This window comes from Anser anser, assembly GCF_964211835.1.
Source record: "Anser anser genome assembly, chromosome: 5".
Taxonomy (NCBI): domain Eukaryota; kingdom Metazoa; phylum Chordata; class Aves; order Anseriformes; family Anatidae; genus Anser; species Anser anser.
In genome coordinates, this window is record NC_139725.1 from 43,789,628 (window position 1) to 43,808,085 (window position 18,458).

An 18,458-nucleotide genomic window follows, 5' to 3' on the forward strand; every position below is an offset into this window, starting at 1 on the left:
AGCTGCTGTATGTATGGTTACTTTGAACAATTTGCTCGACCATTCTACTTCACATCATTGCCTTTGCCTGGTCCTTGTACCTTTAGCCTCTACACACTTCAAGAAAGGGTACGTGCTTTCCTGTGCTGGTCGATGCCTCACACAGCTACACCCTGACATCATCAGGATCTCAAAGAATTCTTTCAAGGCAAGCTTGTGTCATAAATGAAACTGTGTTCTGCTTTATTACTATTTGGACCCAATAATTTCCACTATATACTTACTGTCTTTGCAGAAATAGCAGTACTAACGGAATCTACAAATTCTTCTTTGGCCTCTATTGCTTTCTTCTTCCCTTTCTTTTACTGAAAAGCACATTTGGGATTTCTTTCTAAGTCATTTTGCTGCAATCAGCCGTGCTGTGGTGCCTGCGAAGCTCGGTGAGCACTCCAGCTGCAACAGCCTGCCCTGCCCCAGCCTACTGCCCTAACCCAGGACGGCTGTGACATCATCTGACAGCGTGTGACATCAACCCAGCGTGTGACAGCCAGGCCCCAGAAGGCGGCTGTGTCTCAGCCGCCAGGGATTTAGAAGGCATCACAGGCAGTATCTGGGAGGTGACTGCAACGTTCATACTTGATTTTAACTGTGAAGCTTCTGCTAAAATAACCCTTTGTACAAAGACTAAAGGGCCTATGAACCTGGTTGGAAACTTTTCAGCCATACAAATTTCACTTTCTTTCTACTTCAATTTTCAAATGTTCATTTTCAGTAAAATAAAAATGACAACTTTTATTCAGTTCCTAGACAGTGTAATAGATCACCAACAAGCACATTTTCTCATATGTGCTAAAAAAATGTATCACCCACCACTATGCAACTGAACAAAGGGTTTCAGTAAATCACATGTATGATATCTAATGTTAAAATGGTCTTAAATTGGCTCTAAACTATTTTTATGCATTTCTACAATGCAGACAACTGCAGAACCTCGGTAGATCCTACGCTTCATTGCTAGCAGAAAAACGATGGCCTCTCTCCTCTCAAAAGAGGCTGAGCAGTAGAATACTCTGTGTTACATTCTGCTAACACCCAATTATTTTTACAAAATATATGCAGTAGCATTTCTTACTTGAATGACCATAAATGTTTACAAAGAAATTACAGCCTCGAAAGCAGCCTACACAACTGATGCTTTTCTCTTTTCTTAGATTTTTGTTTACATACCTGCTAATTGGAAAAATTCCGTAATCTGTAGCGATCTAACTGTTATCAGGATAAATTAGCAAAGCCTTGCCACACAAATTACCAAGGCTTTGCCACGCAAATATAATAGGCTCAGCAATTTCTTCTACAAGTCAGCGTGCTCTAGTCCATTTTTTTTTATTACTGTTATCTTTAGTTCTGTGAAGCTTTGGAACCTTTCCCAGGCTGGATCTATAGAATGTTTCCTGGGAAAATGTATAAAGAGCCTGTGTTCTGATTTACTCCGTGCTGGCTGTGCCTGCGCGCCTTCGGTGAGCTAGGTCTTTGAAGACCTAGCCCATGTATGGAGTCCAGTCAGGCTGAAAAATTTAGCAGTTGAGACATTTTACAATCCAAAATCTCTTTTAAACAAAGGTGTGGTTTAGCAGGACTGGCTGCTTCTGACCTCTTTCAGCCTCTTATTATTGCAGCTGCTATGATGTAAGGCTGAGTATGGCAGAGCTGAAGTAGCTGAGGCTCGGGGAGAAATGCTGAGAACAGCTGTTTTACTGTAAACATTAACAAGGCTTCGACTTCATTTGCAAGCTGGGAGCATTCACAGTTTTTGCACAAATAATACTTTGGGAATTTGATCTAGATGTTCGCAGCACAAGGAAAAAAAATTATGCCTTCTATACGTTACTGCAGCTTTGAGTGAAGCAAATTCTCTGCACAGAGATGCATCCCATTAAAATCAGCCGGGAATTTTTCACATTAATCCACAGCTTCACACGGCTGATACAGACACACACACACAGGAAAAGAAGCAGCAATATTTATCTGCCTTAGCTATTTCTAAAGCTCATATCACGTTGGTATCTAAGTGCCAATTAGATACCAAAAATACTCAGTTGTAGCAGACACTGATGTCTGCTGATTACTGCAGAGCTACAAACAGAATCCTATCCAAGAGGGCAGAGAGGGAGTTGAATGCTTTCCCTCAAGCTTGGTGCTGCAATTCGTGGACGTTAGGAAACAATTTTTAGACCTCATTTCCCTCATTACATTCTCCAGGTTCCTTTATTCTGAAGCAAGTGAAAAATCTCAGACAAAGTGACCTTTGCAGCAATTGGGGACGTTCGCTGGGATCACAAACATCTGCATATGCACACACAGTCATCTGGGCCAGCTCCTCCAGACACTGAGAGCTGTTTCTTTTTCTTTTTTTTCCCTTTGCCACATTATCAATGCTATGGAGTCTGCGAGGCAGTTCAGCCAGCTCCTTGCAGATCAACCAGAGTAGAAGGAAAAAAGCCTCAGCTAGTTTGCAGCCACTGTAAGGGCTGCAATGGGTCTTCATTGCCCGAGACCTAGTGAAAGATATAACAGGGTTTAGAAATGGCTGAAATGAACCTCTCACTCACAGATCCCCAGTTACCAGACTGGTTTCTTGGGTCCACTGGTAGCTGGTGCAAAACACAGTAGCGCTGGTGGTGTTACAGTTCACACGAGGGACCACGCTGGCAGGGAGACAACCCCAGGATGATGCAAGGATGGCTTAAAGCTGCGCTTTCACCACCCGCTTTGAGGCCTGCCAAGAACAGCTTGGCCAAAGCAAGGGGTCTGGGCAGCAGTCCCTACTTACAGACTCCTTCCAGAAACTCCCCATATTAAATATAAGGCTATATAAATCCTGACTATCTTCCCCATTTATTATTATTATGGTTCACAGGCTAAGTAGCGTAAACCCTGGTCAGCCCTTTGATAAAAGACCAAGGGAAACTTGGGGTCCAGATAGGCTTGTTAAAATTCATCACTTCCAATGAAAATCTCAAGGTTGTACTCCTGCTGTTGGATGCGGACCCCTCCGAAGGAGAACTGAACCGAACCGATCGGACATCTGACCTTTTTAGAGTTCCTACAGCATTCCCCACTAATATAGAAGTATCGAATTTAGCATCCCTCTAAAATTCAGAGCTAGTTAACTGGATTTTATTCTCAAACTGTTTGTGTTCATGCAGAATGTGGGGAGGTTTTTTTTGTCTCTGTCCTGTTCTATGGTGTTAGTCTGTTGTGCAATTGCCCAGCTACTGTCTCCTCCTACAGACTGGCTGCGTTTCTTCAGATTGTGATTTCTTCTGACGTTTTGGGATGGAGCAACATAAAAGTTTGTCTACCTGGTAAAGCTGTAAATATTGGTTCTCCTGCATTCCTATATGTAGTGAAAAAAAAAAATATATATATATATATATATATATACTGAGTGCCAGTTATTCCTGACCCCAGGCATGTTCAAATCTCCAATTAAAGTTTTACCATCCATGTGTGATAATTAAGGCTTTGAAATGCACCTGGAAACATCTCTCTCCTCCTTTCCTTCCCTCTGACAGGATTTCAGAGCTCTGAAATCACATCTATTGTGAGCTGCCTTTCCCCTAGTCATACTTTTTTATTGAACAAATGTGCAGAAAACTGCTCAGTTGTTTGCCTAGATTAAAACAAGGCCCCATCCTCTCCCCTTCCACTGCCCATGCCTATAATTTCTTCTCAAGCTGAATGCTGATTGGGGTTAAAGCCAGCACACTGTTACGTTTGGAACCAGCTTTCATCCAGGAAAATGATACAAGTGAACCTGGGAAATAAGCTGCAGCTTGAGAAAGTAATAAAGCATGTTACAGTGCTCGTGTGTAACTGGAGATGGAGGAGCTGCTTCCAGAACAGGGACTGGAAAGGACATACTGGCACCTGCGCAATTTCTGAACCGCTGCAGTCAAATTCTTTCCTCTCTGTCCTGGCAAGGCTGGAGACCAGATGAGATGCTGTGGCCTGGCCAAAAGAGATACTGCTTTGTGCCCTACAGAAATCTCCTCTGCAGCTGGTTCTTCCTGTGACAGCAGCTCTTCTCCTCTCCACCCCCATAAATGCTCCCTGGGACAGCAGCCCCGGCTGCGGTCACCACCAGCAGAGCCACGGCAGCACCCGCTGGGCTATGACACCTCACAGCATCGTGTGAGCGGAGAGCAGCCCCGCTCTAGGCTGGCAGCACACGTCCGGGCAGCCACCTCGGGGCACAGGAATTCTGAAAGGCTCCAAAAAGCTCGCTGAGAATATCAGGAACATTGAACAAAGTTTGGATTTTGTATTGAAATTCCCCATTAAACATCCCTGTCAGATGACGCATTTGGTCTCGTCTGTTCCCATTTATTAATCTCACCTAGAAGCCTTCTTGTCTACAAACCCGCCAGATGCAGACTGTCGCTGACCCAAAAGCAGATGAAATGGGCAAACTCATCATCACCTTGATAACGGCACAAGCTCACACCATTTCCCCTCCATTTTAAAAGCAGGACTGTCAAGGTATTTAGAGATCTTAGAGCGCCTGGCCTCTGGTAACAGACAATCCAAACTATAAATACTATTTTTTATTACATCCATTCCTCAATTTCTCAGGAACAAAGTCTCTCTTCTTAAATACGACACTACATCTGAAAATCAGTCGTTCCTTTCTGGCCCTCACTGCTGCCCTGCGACTGACATTATCTCTGCCATAGCCCACTTCCAAACGCCCCTCACACCCGTAAGCTACCTCCTAGCACCCCCTGATGAACTGGTCGAGCTTAAGGGAATCACTGCAAAGCTTCACAACAACGGTAGAAAATGAACTCCCCAAGAAGTCAAACGTATTGAAAACCTTCTGGTTTGCCAAAAAAAAAAAAAAAAAGGTCCTGTGACTTTCCCCAAATGTTTTCCAAAGTCAGTTTTTCTCCAAATATAAACGAAAACTTCAGTTGGAAGGTGCGTGTTTATTTCAGTCCAGGCTGTCTTCTGGAGAAATACGTAAACACGGCACTGTATCACAAGCATTTCTGATTAGAAAAACAACTTCAATCTAGCTTGTTAAAGTTATCTGGAAATAAGCTTAGTCAAGCTTCTGTAGTGGGAAAATGGCTGCATTCTCTAGCAAGTAAAATACAAAATAAAAAATTTACCCCAGTCGAAGATAAAATCTGACCTGATTTTTGCAGCTTTTAATTTTAGTTATCTGGAAGAGCCAAAGCAATAATGGGGCACTTGTAAGAAGGGATACGAAAAAAGTCAGTGCTAAATACAGTGGGAATGGAAATGTGATGGAGAAAGTACATCTCTAAAATAGATTTTTGAGGTGACAGCATGAGGATTGGGTCCAATAAGGCGCTCAGTTACCCAGGACTTACGCCTTGCAGAGCCAAAGCGAAAGGTACTGGGCTCCTAGAGGGGAATTCAGAACCTCTTGTTCTGTCTAGATTTCCTATATAGAGCATGGGAAAAATTAGGCACCTTTGAATATGGTATCCAAAACATCTGTTTCTATATTTTATCCAGTGACTATTTATATGAAATACTTAAGAAACAGTTGTGAAAGCTGGGAAGGGAATCTAAGAATCTCTCTGCCAGATGGGTGCCTTAACTAGTACAGTCATGCTTTCTCTTACGTTGTCTTTGCTCTCCGCGTCTCCCATTCTCTCTCTCGCTGGCCCAATGAACTTAAATTATTTTCTGCAACATGGCACGGTTTCAATAGGAAGGGTGGAGAGTGCCTGCCTTCAAAACAGCCTGCAGTCTGGTGGTCAGGCCACTCTCCTGGGACGTGTGAGTCGGAGCCTCCTCACGCACAGAACATTCTTGTGCTCGCAGACAGGAAACGGTGAGGGTGCGCTTGAGAACTCACCTTGTTTTTTCTAATCTCTAACTCCTATTATACAGATAATAAAAGGAAATATTTAACAATAACCAAGAGAATTACCGACACTTATAGACACCTTTAATCCTTCAGATTCCAAAGCAAACAATGGGCTCTGCTGAAGCAAGTTTGCCCTTTGGACCTAGCAGAAGCACCCAAGAATGCAGAGATGGGCCTTGCTGTACTTCTTAAAATGTTGTAATACGTGCTCGTTTGTGTGCTAGATCCACCCCATAGGCTGAGTCAGAAAAAAATTCTGCTTGCACAGTATCCTTTTTTGTCCATACAGAGAGTAATACCGTTTCAGCTTTAACCTTGTTCAGCTCCTTCTGCTCTAAGTATAGCAGTTGTAAGTACGCCCTGTGCAGGAGCTCAGGGGTGTAAGTCTTACCCCCAGGTGTACACATTTGAATCACATTGCTTACCATCAGTTTGTCATCTCCTCGGGCATCATACAAGCAACACCACATGAGCTTAGGCTAGGGGATGAATAAAATTTCTACACGTTGCTGTAAGTGCAGAGAAAAGCTTCAAGGAGATAGAAAATAATAAAGTACATTGGATTTTGGCCAGGACAGTAAGAATTAATAACCACACTTCCAACAGCATACCCTGGGACCTACACTAACTACAGCTACAGCCAGTTGTCTGCCAGGTTGCGGGTTTCATTTGGATTTGACAGTTTTGCAGGCTGGTCCCCTTTGAATCTACTTTAATTCTTCCTGTATTTAAACAAAAGTAAAAGAGGAGGAATTTCTGAGTCTGCACAGCTCCTGCTGGCAAAGCTACACAGAGCTCACAGAACAGTAGGAAGGGAACTTTCCAGAATATGGAAGTCTGTTTTTTCAGCCAAACCAACACTTGCTGCTCAGATAATGATGGCCGGCCAGCCTCAGGCTGCCTCTGTGCTGCAGCCAGCCAGGAGCCCTAGCATTGCAGGTCCTGCTTCCAGGGTGACTCCACCATCCCTCCACCTTCTGCACTTGCAGGAGAAGCACTTACAACGGCCCCATACTGTGCCTCCAGTGGAGTCAGTCTTTATGTGCCACTTGCTCTGCATTAACAGACCTCGTATACTGGAGGAACATGACCCAAACCTGTCTCAGTTTCTATTTCTTTTTTTGAATTTGGAAGTTTATGCAATGCAGGAAGTTATAGTTTCCCAAGTCCTTTCGATAAACAGTGAGCATTTTGCTCCATTATGACCCAATCAAATCAAGGCAGTTAGCATATAAATAATTTCAAGTCTGTATTCAAATGCTTTGCTGAACCTGGGCCAAAGTAAAGATGTGTTTGGAGATAACAAGAGTTTCCTAAAATGATGGATTCAGAATTTTGTGCATTCCTTATAAAATCAAGAACTAAAGATGTTTTCTAATAGCTTAATTAATATGTATGCCTTCCTTTTCCTACTTAAATGTATTTAGGATGTGTAAGATGTGCCTTTATCATTGGGATTTTGTTTTGCTATAATTTTGCTTGTGTATTTTTTGCCATGTGGTTTTCAACTTTATGCATTAGGAGAGACCAGGTAGGATAAAGGAGGACCTCCTTTACAAGACCTCCCTCTACCAGCACAAAGCCTCTAGCACAGGCCAGGGGAGAGAAAGGAATGCCACATACTCCATGTCAGTTAGGATTACATCCTACAGTCTTAGATTGTGTTCTTCTTTCTGCTCAATTCACATGAATTGCTATCGCTATATCTTATTATGACATTAACGAATTTGAGTAATTAGATGTTGAATACGACTCAGTTTGTCTCGCAAGCAAACACACACAGAGACGCACATATGCAGTAATACATTCTCTCTCCACTTGTAATTATTTCTCTTTATCCTGGTTTTCCACCTTGAAAAACGTAGGAAAAATATACAGCACGCAGAGGCTATTTTAAGTTAGAATTTCATTTCCTCTGCTTCCATTGCCAATGACTACACTGTGACATGGGCTACACACACTACTCAAGTCTGAGGACCTTTGGAGGAGTCGGGCTGTGCCCATCCTCCCTGAGCACATACTGAATGAGCAGGTAAGAATAGCAGAGCAAGAGCTGCCCTGTGGGCATCAGGGGATGAATGAGCTTTTGATCAACTGAACAAGGCTACCATGTCCTCCAAAGCATTTACCAGGGTCCCTGAGAGCCTTTCCACTCAGAAAAGACGCTGCAAATAGAGCCCTTCATAACAACTTCTCAAAAGCTAGCACCAGCATAAGCAGTGGGTCTGGCTCCTCGCTGGGGAGACACACCTGAGAAGCCTTCAGAATTAATTTTGCAACAGAACTCACAGCACACTCATGAAATGCAAACGTATGGGTAAATGGCCACTATCAGTGCTCCATTCTCCATTTCCCTTAACCACTCTTTCCTCCCTCATGACCCAAGCCTCCAGTTCCTCATGACAGATGTCTTACTCCCCAGGAATCTCCATGGGCTTCAGCTCCTAAAAGGAAGCCCAAGCTAGTTAGCATGACTTTCCAGTCACTGGGTCATATGCACTTGGTAGGGGCTCTCCGCTGTTCTTCCAGGAAAGCTTCTCTCTGAACTACAGTGCCTCCTGGGGGGCATTCATCCCCCCAGTCCCAGCCCCATTATCTTATTGTCCTATTCATTTCACAACTAGCTCCTTATTTTTCGAAAAAGCACAGAACAGAGCAACAAAACTATTCTCAGCAAACACAGTAACTGGGGATTGGGGCACTAATAGGAATATAGCAGAAGGTTTGGGAGTTGTGTAGGAAGACCTTACCATGACGAAAAGGGACATAAATACCCTCACATTTTGCCATCTCTTCTCCCATCAAGTTTTGGTTCTCACTGTCCACCAGCAGGACGCCAAGTTTACTGGGAAGCGTCTGGACTAGCAAGGCCAGAACGCCTTGTCAGAATATTTCTGGGGACATGCGGGGTGATTGGAAAGCCAGGTCTGGCACAGGCTGAATTTGTACTGTTTGCCTATGAACTGAAGCAATATTTTATTCCCTAAGGCCTGTTTTGTTTGCCCTTTAGTAAAATCTAGGATGGGGGCACCAGTGTGAAATGGGTGCATGGTACAGATACATGCAAAGCAGAGCACAGCAGCTCCCGTTTTAGAATGGGTCAGGTAAACTATGCTGTTACCTTCATCAGGTAAACTAGGAAGGATAAGCCTACAAGGAAAGATGTAAGTTTAAGGCCAGTACATCCCCAAAACATTGAGAAATGGCCAAATTTGCCTCTTCAAACTGCTATCACATGAACTGGCAGATCATCGATTTCAGATTGAAACAGTCCAGTGTCAATAAAGCCAGAAAATCAATCAGCATACTTCTAACGATATTAGTGGGAACGCAGGCCAACCACGGCCAGCTAGAATTTTGTTCTCAGATGGAGCAGAGCAAACCAAAGTAGATCTTCTGCTCAAAAGTTGGAACTTTTGAAAATCCCACCTAATATGGGTATTAACACCACGCACTGCAGCAGTAATTCTAATTAGCTGTTTGAAGAAAAAAGCGCTGAGGACATATCTATTTTTAAAATTCAGTTATTAAAATGTCCTTGAATACATCGATGATAAATCACTTCATGATCAACAGCACTGCACAAATGCTAGTAAATTACAGAAGACACAAACTGATGGAAATTGCAAGATAAAATGATTTGATTTTATAGTTGGCCTGTGTGGTTTTGTTTCCAGCCAACAACCAAAATAAGCAAATTGTTTTGTTACGGGCCTGTATTTCATACCACGGTCTTCATAACTCACACAGTTTATACTGACTAAAAATGCTGAATAGAGATAATCAATATAATTTTTTGAACCTCCCCTGCTAACAAAATCTATGATACTGAATCCAAAAGCCCTTCAAAGTGTTATTTTACAACTATTAGGCTGGTTTGTTTGTTTATTGATTTCCCTAAACATTGGCAGTGAAACAAATCTGGCCTGTTTTGGGGTTGTTGCACTTGGTGAGTCCCGTGTACCTTAATGTACTTCCTCCATTAAGGTTTCAGATCTTCCTAGGGAAGTTTTGTGTTCACCAAGACCAGATACAAGACAATAACAGTTACCGAGCACTTGCCATTATATGGCCTTGTTTTAGTCGCTTGTAACTGCCAAACTTTCATCATTTCAATTGAAATTTTCTGCACTGCCTGCCTCAGGCTGATACTTTGTATAATGTCAGTATAAATATCTCTTGTCTTTGCTGATGAATAACTTATAGAAAGTTATATTGTTTTTTCAATGATAAAAGTTTCTTGCACTTGTTTTTGGAAGGCTCCATACCTTGATGCTTCAGAACAGACAAAATGCTAGGGCAGCCCTGGGTGCAGAGAGAAACTTTTTTTTTGTTCCCTACGTAATTCGTGCTGGTAAGGTGGAAACCAGCCTGAGGTTGTAAGTCTGCAATGGCTACCTTGTACACTCAGGCCATGCAAGAGGCTAGTAGGTATATTTGTTTGTTATTTCATCCGTATTGAGCACATCCTACTACAGGCTGAGCTGACAGGGAGTTTCTTTCTACAATACAGAAGGAGACAGACTGCAGGGAGTAAGATCAGAGGATCTTTCGTCATTACTGCATGTACAGTACCAGGACAAGGCTTCCTGAGTCTGTCACTCCTCTATTGACAGCAAATAGCCATGAAATCCCTTCGCAAAGTGTTTGTTTCATTTTGCCTTTAGAGGCTGGTTCACATAAAGGACAGCAGCCTGTTGTTAAGGTCAGTTAGCTCAAATGGTACAGGTCTGTACAAGCATGTCTAAGTTCCAGCTCTCCTAATGATCCATGGGAGAGCTAATGTGGTTCCGCATGATGGAATTAACACAGGAAATTACACATAAAGAGATTACGCTAGAAGAATATTATGGCTGAGGAATATTATAATATTAAGTCAAACATTCCAAAATTTTAAATACCAAAATTTACATTGCCCTGAAATCTTCATTCATTCTTTTCTTGTTGTGCGCAGAGCACACCAGCTGAGCACTGTGGTTAATGAGCAGGCCCCAGGAACTCAGTTGCACTACCCTGTACTTAGCAGAGAGCACATACATACCTAGTTGTTGTGCTGAATAGAACCCTACAGCCTAAAATGAGGACAATTACATTAATGTTTTATGAGTGATGTTTTATCAGCCATTCACATACCACGTAAATATATGGAAAAATAAAGCCTAGTTTCATAAGTGATGCAAATCTTATCATGAAGCACCTTTGGTGCTGAAGAGTGAATTCAGGCCTCTTCTCTTCTCTTCTTTCTATCTCAAAAGGCAGAAAATGAGTTCATGTTTCTAGGTGTGTTTTGCTCCATCGAAGCTAGTAATAACTTATAATTTTTGTGTTATGTAAATAATCGGTCCCCTCCCTAGACAGAAGGTAGGCTGTGAAACAATTGAATAACCCAGTAAATTTTCCCAAGATCAAAATCCTGGGTTCTGCTTGTGATAAAACAGGCACTCTTTGAAACACCTACAGGCTGCTGATAAAAAAATTAGGTGCTTTAACAGCTCACTTTATTTGCCTGACCCCAAGAATATTCGGCATCTTGACTTTCTATACCACATCAGAAGAAAATGAGATGCCCCAATCAGCCAAGTGAAAAGGATGAGTGGTGAGCTGTGCAAAGATGCATAAAGGAAGAGAAATATGAGATGCTGTTGAACCCAGGAACCCCAACTTCAGGGTGAGCACTCTTGAGTACCAGGCTAGCAATTCATGCCCCTTCTTGTCTGCCATTCTTACGGAACCATAAAGCCTTTGCTCCTTTCAGCACAGAGCCAACAGGAAGATAAATGCTGCCCCTACCTCAACCAGTCTGCAAACTGTTAGGGCAGCCTCCTAGGGATGAAAAAGATGGCATAATGAACCTCCTCAATCAAACTGAGCTCAGAACCACAAGGACTTCCTTGGTAAGTGCTCTCACCACTGGCTTGGAGGGTGAGTCAAGAGCTGTAGCGTAAGGTAAGGTAACCACCATATAAAAAGTGATTCCCATAACCTCATTTTAGGAAAAAAATATTTATGACTCCTTACTTAACTGTTTGTCCTCAAAGTACTGTGTAGTATTACAATCCATGGTTAAACAGCCACTATATTCTGACGCAGAAGTGGCAGTATTTTAGCCATGAATGAGCAGCTACCTGGGATACATGTAATTGGAAAAAGGGAGAGGATCCGATTATCTCTGAAACACTTTTTTCTGTCCTTCAGGATGAATGACAACAGACGAAGATAGTATTTTTTTCCTCATAGTTTTACACCTTGCTAAAACAAAACAGATAAATCATGATATCTTCCATTCCCCTATCTTCCTTGTTCTTTCCCCTGCAAGCAAGCGCACACATTTACAATGGGCTTAGCTTTACAATCTTGATAGGGAGCCATCTGGCCAAGCAGAAAACAAGAAAATTAGTAGCAGAGCAGATTTTTACTTGATGCTGTGATGCTTTTCATATTAAAGCCATAAGCTCTTCCTTAAAGGAGTCCAGAAATAATAAATTCAACAGGTAATTAGTATTTGAAGCTTGGCTACTTTCCTTGTGACCATCTTTTAGAGATATCTGCTTTTACATTTACTACAGGAATGACTGGTTGGTAATACAGATGCAGATGCATTATGTTGGCTAATATTTCCAGATACTTTATACCGATACATTTTTATTTTTAATATGAAAAGGCTGCAAAATCTTTTTTTTTTTTTTCTTTCTTTCATTTTTTTCAGGTTCTCCTGCACTCTCTCTTGCCTGAGCCATAATAATCAGAGGAGTGGATTGAGAGCTGTCGCATAGAGACAGCCTCCCTCAGTACCTGCCCTGCATACTAATTAAGTGCTTCCAGTCTGCAGGCTGGGACATGGATTCAGTCTTTCAAGTCAGCCCAAGGCTGAAAATGAAAAGCTATAAACCTCACTCAGCAGAATGGAAAGCATAAGATTGCTGGGATATTGTATTGTGCAAGTTACATTCATGAACACAGTAAAAAGGACAAACAGAATCTGCTGTGATAGCAAACGCAGCAGATCAGGGGGATTTCTTAGGCGATCTGGGCATGGATCTGAATTCCAGCCACTTATTTGCTTTCATGTCACCTGTAATATTTGCCGTCTCATTGTTCAACCCATTTTTTAAATAACTGCTCGATGTATTACACACAAAATTAGCAGTTAGTACCGGACTTTGTGGCACCCCACTATTAACCTTTTGTCATGTGGAAAATCTAACAGTTCTGCCTTTTAATCAGTGTCGAATTCATACAAGTATTACCTCATACTTACGGCTTTGGTAACTTTAATAGTTTTGTCTGAAGCTTTGCTTGTGAGATTAATGATTAGTGAAGTGTGACTCCCTTTCTCTATAGTACCCCTTCATGCTCTGAACAGAAAGCTGATGGGAAGGTGACAACATCAGGCAACTAAGGGGTTCCTGGCAGAGTTCTGTGCAAGAAGCTCAGGCATAGCTAGGGGAAGACAAGGATGAAGGTTTGGATGAGCAGAGGAAGCATGCAGCCATGCAGAGGTAAGGCACTACCTTCATATGCTGTACTACGTGGTCACCTCTAAGTGAGTTTGTTTCATTGTTTAGAATGTAAGAAGGGGTGAGACATCTTGGTTATTTACATTTTACTCCAGTTGTGTCTATCTCTTGCTCCTGAAGAATAAGCTCTACCTGCTCTGATTTGCAAGCAAAAACAGCTTGTGATTCAAGGATTCTCTTGAAAAATTGACATTTTCTTCCCTTCTGGCAAGGAATGTGGAAGAACTCTGTTAAAGTGAATGTTTACCTCAGATCTAGAAGAAGAAATATGTCTCTTTCAATGACCAACCAGAGCCAGGGTAGAACCCCCCCCCCCCTCCCGTTGGAAAGATGCTGCAGACCTCACCATTTCTAGGGGCTCTTCTAGGAACCTGGAAAGTGGACTGCTTTGGAACCATGGATGCCTTCTGGATAAACTTATTCTGTTGATTCTTGATTCCTAAAGCATAGGATCAGATGTCCCCCATGTTTTCTTCTTCAAAGTAAAAAACTCTTTGCGAGAATGAACATGTTTCACTTTGAAACTGATGCTGTAAGAAGCTTTGACTGGTGCACAAAGGAGCATTATAGCATGGCTGCTAGAAAAGAGAGCTGGTAAATGGTAGGCTATAATGTACTTGCTGTAAAGTTTTCTCTGTGTTAGCATTATCTCCAAAGAAATACTTCAGAATTCCTCCGTTATTGGATTGGAGACTCCTTAACAATCACAATTTTTGGAGCGGGATAAGGGAAGGGCATCTCTGTCAAAGTATTGCATCACGTTTTTCATTTGTTGATGCACCAAGTTCAAACTTCAAGTGCTTATTTTGTACATTAAACTTCCTTACTCTGGTATGGATCATATCCAGACTGCACACCGTTCTTTAGTATAAAATTAACAAAATAATATAACCTGGTATTCTGTCACGGATGTAACTAATCACCTGACTGCATATAATTCTTGGAGCTGTCCAAGAACACATGAACTTGAGCCTGTTTGAGACTCCAGGCAGCCTCTGTTAAGGGAAAAACCTGAAACTGGGCAAATGAATGTCTTATTTTGACAGGAATTCTTGAAGTAGTCAATTTCCCAGAAGGCATGGAGTACCCTGCTGTAAAAAATAAAATAATAAAAAAAAAATCTAATGAGTAAGTTCTCTAGATAACTAATGCACCTGCAGACACTAACAACAAAGAACAAGATACAACCATTGCCAAGCATTTAATGATAGCCTAAGGACTAATGAAGATCTGAAGGATAGCAACTTGAAAGGCAATGGTCACAGCCCACCAAGAACACGATGTACTTTCTTGTCTTACTGAGATCTAGACGGAAATAATTCAAAGGCCTTGAGACCTAAATCCATCCCAAATGTTGAAAGGATGGATTATTCTCCCCAAGCGAAGCACATAGAATTTCCTTTTACTGAAGTATTTGTCCAAATTGCAGAGACCCAAAACCAGTATGTAGTGTGTGTGTGTGGTGAGAGAAAAAAAAAAGAATACAAAAATTCTTCCTCCTGGTAATGTTTTCTACGACTCACTTTTTCACCATGACCAAGTAACACTCTGCAGCTGTATTTTCACGAGTAGATACCTGGAATGGAAGGAGACAAGACCTAGAGGTCTCGGTTGTGTTTCTAGTCAGAATCATCACCCTTTTGAGCCTTTCAAACCTACAGATCCAAAGAAAATGCAAGACAAAGAATCATCATAAGGAAAGAAAGAAAAACATCTCCTCTCTGGCTTTAGGTCTCTCAGCCATATTCATAATTGATATTTAGATTCAGCTTTGGTTTTAACTTTGGATTTCTTTTTGAAAGGTGCAGAAGAGGGAGAAGGGAAAGAGGGATGTTGTTTTTTGCATTCACCTTTAATTAGGACTGTCAGATTCTTGTGGTCGTTGCAGGTAGCCACTGTTTAAAAGAGGATTGCTACTGCTGTTGCTTACGGAACTGCAAAGATGTCTTGCAAAAGCAGAGTTTGATTCAAGGCCTGAAAACTGGCCATGAACTCTGTGGCTTTCAGCTCTTCCAAAACCTTGTCTGCCTTCAGCTAGAGATCTCAGTGAGTCCAGTTTCTCAGATGAACAGAAAAGGAATTCTCACCTCTCTATTTAAGTTCCTATACTAGTCCCATCTCTGAGATATGAGTCAGTAATACCTTCTGAGGAAACCCCTCATGCCTAAAGACCGTCAGCAGCACAAAATACCAAAGGAACCTTGAGGAAATGTTTGGACACCTCCTTAGCCTTCCTTGAACAATTCCAGATACTTCTGAACCCAAAAGCCAGCCATGAACAACAGAGCATCTGTGTCTGGCCATAACTACTCAATGATTGGCAGCTACAAGTATTGAGAGAGCCAAAGAATAAACCTTTCCTTCAAACATGTTCAGTTGTTTGGACACTGTCTCTAGGGGCTGATGACACTTCTCTCAGTTTTAGACTTGTAGTCTTGCAGCCAAAACCACAAGAAGACAGGGTAGGATGTAGGAAATAAATCAGATGCCACCCTTTTCTGGAAATTATTTTTCTGCAGCTCTTTGGCAACATTCTTAGGTTTGTGGACCGGAAGATTGTCAGACTGAACAACTGAAGAGACAGGGAAAGGCACAAGTTTCATCATGAGAGTTGCTATGGCTTTCTGCCTCTCTTCTCCCACACAGTTTAATATCTGTTCTCTCTCCTTTAAGGCCATTTTTAATTGTCTCTGAAAGGCTACACAAGTGATTTGGTGAGGAGACGGTACTGGGTGATATCTGTACCAACCGTATTTAGTTGAATCTTTAACATCTGGACTATGAACTTACGATTCCTATTAACGTTTTCTTCCCCAGAGTAGTGGTGTTCCTAGCCTTCCAACAAATTCTCTTCTGGTCTTTCCTATCTTCTTTATGTCTGCTTTCTGTCTTTTGGTTTGGTGCAGGCAGCCACAAAGATCCCCAATTTGCATAATGCTCCATGAGCCAGTGACCAGAGAGTGGTGCCTTAAACAAATCGAAACTAGGAAATATCTTCAAGTGTGTAAGAAGAATGCTAGACCTGCCACTGGTGAATCTGCATGCTACGATACATGTAAAGCTACTCTCACCCTGTATGCTATTTTTTCTTCCTGTGCATCTCCTTTTTTCTTTTATAAAACAAACTAGCGAACAAACCAACCCAGTACTGGCATCCAGCACCACCAGCTCAATGCCACCTAACTAATTCTCTCTACTCCTCCACTTTTCTTGCTGTTGTTTTGTTTTGTTTACAGCAAGGACACTTACTACCACTTATAAGGCTTCTGGTAGAATATCAAACCCAAGTAAAATAAAAATCCTGCTTAGCTTCTTTTTTTTTTTTACCCCCATGCCAAAACCCATTCTCTCCCCCCTCCCCGGCCCCTTTTTTTTCCCTAAGAATAAATAAAATGGTTTTAAGTGATCACTTGCAAAGGAAGCATACTTGCATATAAGAGTACTTACAAGGCATGCAACAAGCCACTCTGAAACTATCTGAAGAATTCCTGTGAAAGAGAGTGATGCCTGAATATTATGCTGACAGGTATAGAAATAATGCTTCTTGCCAGGGAGCCTGGTGACAGATAAGTAGACCCTCAGTACCAACAGCCCACGCTACAGAACTCTTGGAAGAAAATCTGAGTTAGAGGGTAAACTCTAGGGCTACTTAAACTATCATATCAACAGATTCAACGGTGTTCTCTTGCTTAAACACAACTTTCATAAAGTTGAGTTTCAAAAGAATAATATGAAACCAGCTCCTTGAGTGAGAGATCCATGACAGTAAGATGGGATCTTTAGATTTTATATATCTGTTGACATAAAGTTGTCTTCGAACTTTGACTCCCCTTTCACAAAGAGCTTGTTTAATCTCTTTTCATGGACTGTCATTTAATCCTGGAAAAAAAAGTGCCCTAAAGATGGCGTTGGCATTAGTAACTGTTTGAATATCTGACATTCCCTTCATAAGCACCTGCAGTGATGCTGAGTGATGGTTCATGGCTAAGCCAACTTGAGCAGCACATTTCTATAGATGAGTGATCCCATCAGTCTAGATGCAAGAAGCTTTTATCCCTGAGATAGAATCCAAGAACAGTGACTAAACAGATCCTTTTGCCGTTGGAGCACCTTCTCTCCCTCTCTTTGCTCATATTACAGGAGCTGCTTTTCTTCATTTATCCAACAAACTCTAAACTTTTACCCAGTGAAACCCACTTAGCAGTTCTGTGTCAGGGATAACACACATAAACTCCTTCCTGGTTCACTCTGCATTTAAATTCTCCCACTGTGTGAAAACAGGAAAGTAGTTCCTACATGCTGCTTGAACTAACAGCTGTGACTTGTTAGACTGCTAGAAAGAAGAGATGAAAACCCTCTTCTTAGTAGGGGAGGCTATAAAATAAGAAAGCAGAGGTAGATGGGAGAAGGAGGTACATTCCTTCCGTGGGGAGAAAGAAACTAAAGAAAACCCATAAACCAAGGAGGCTACGACAGTTTCCCAACAGTTTCTTCTAGTCTGGTTTTAAGAGAATTTCTCCGTTAAAAGATCAAATGTAAAGAAGCTGTACATGCCATGCTTAGGATGACCTTTCAGGAGATGGTCTAGTTTTTTAGGTTTTAGTGGAAAGGTTTGAAAGTCTAAGTTCTCAAGCTGAGAACTGTGTCCCTTCTGGACCCCTTAGGGAAGGGCTTTCAACACCATGCCCCATAACAGCATGTTTCGCAGTGGCATAAAGGCAATTTTTGTGCCCTGGAATGACAAACACTTGGAATGAATCTGCTATTTTGGGCAAAGTCCAAAGAGCCTAAAAATGCCCCAAATTTGATAACCTGCTAAAAAATAATCTCTTTAAAATATCTCTCACCCATCTACCTTTAAGATTTTTTTAAAAATAACTTACATTTCAGAACTTTCTTCTATAAAAGAGAAAGATGTGATTCTGAACACCAATTTCTAGTGCAGCTTGTAGAAACTGCCTTAAAAACTCATTGCTTTCATTGAGTTTAGGTTGTATATCCAGTATCCTCCCCAGCAGTGTTCATAAATAGGTACTACCTCTATGCAAATATTTAAA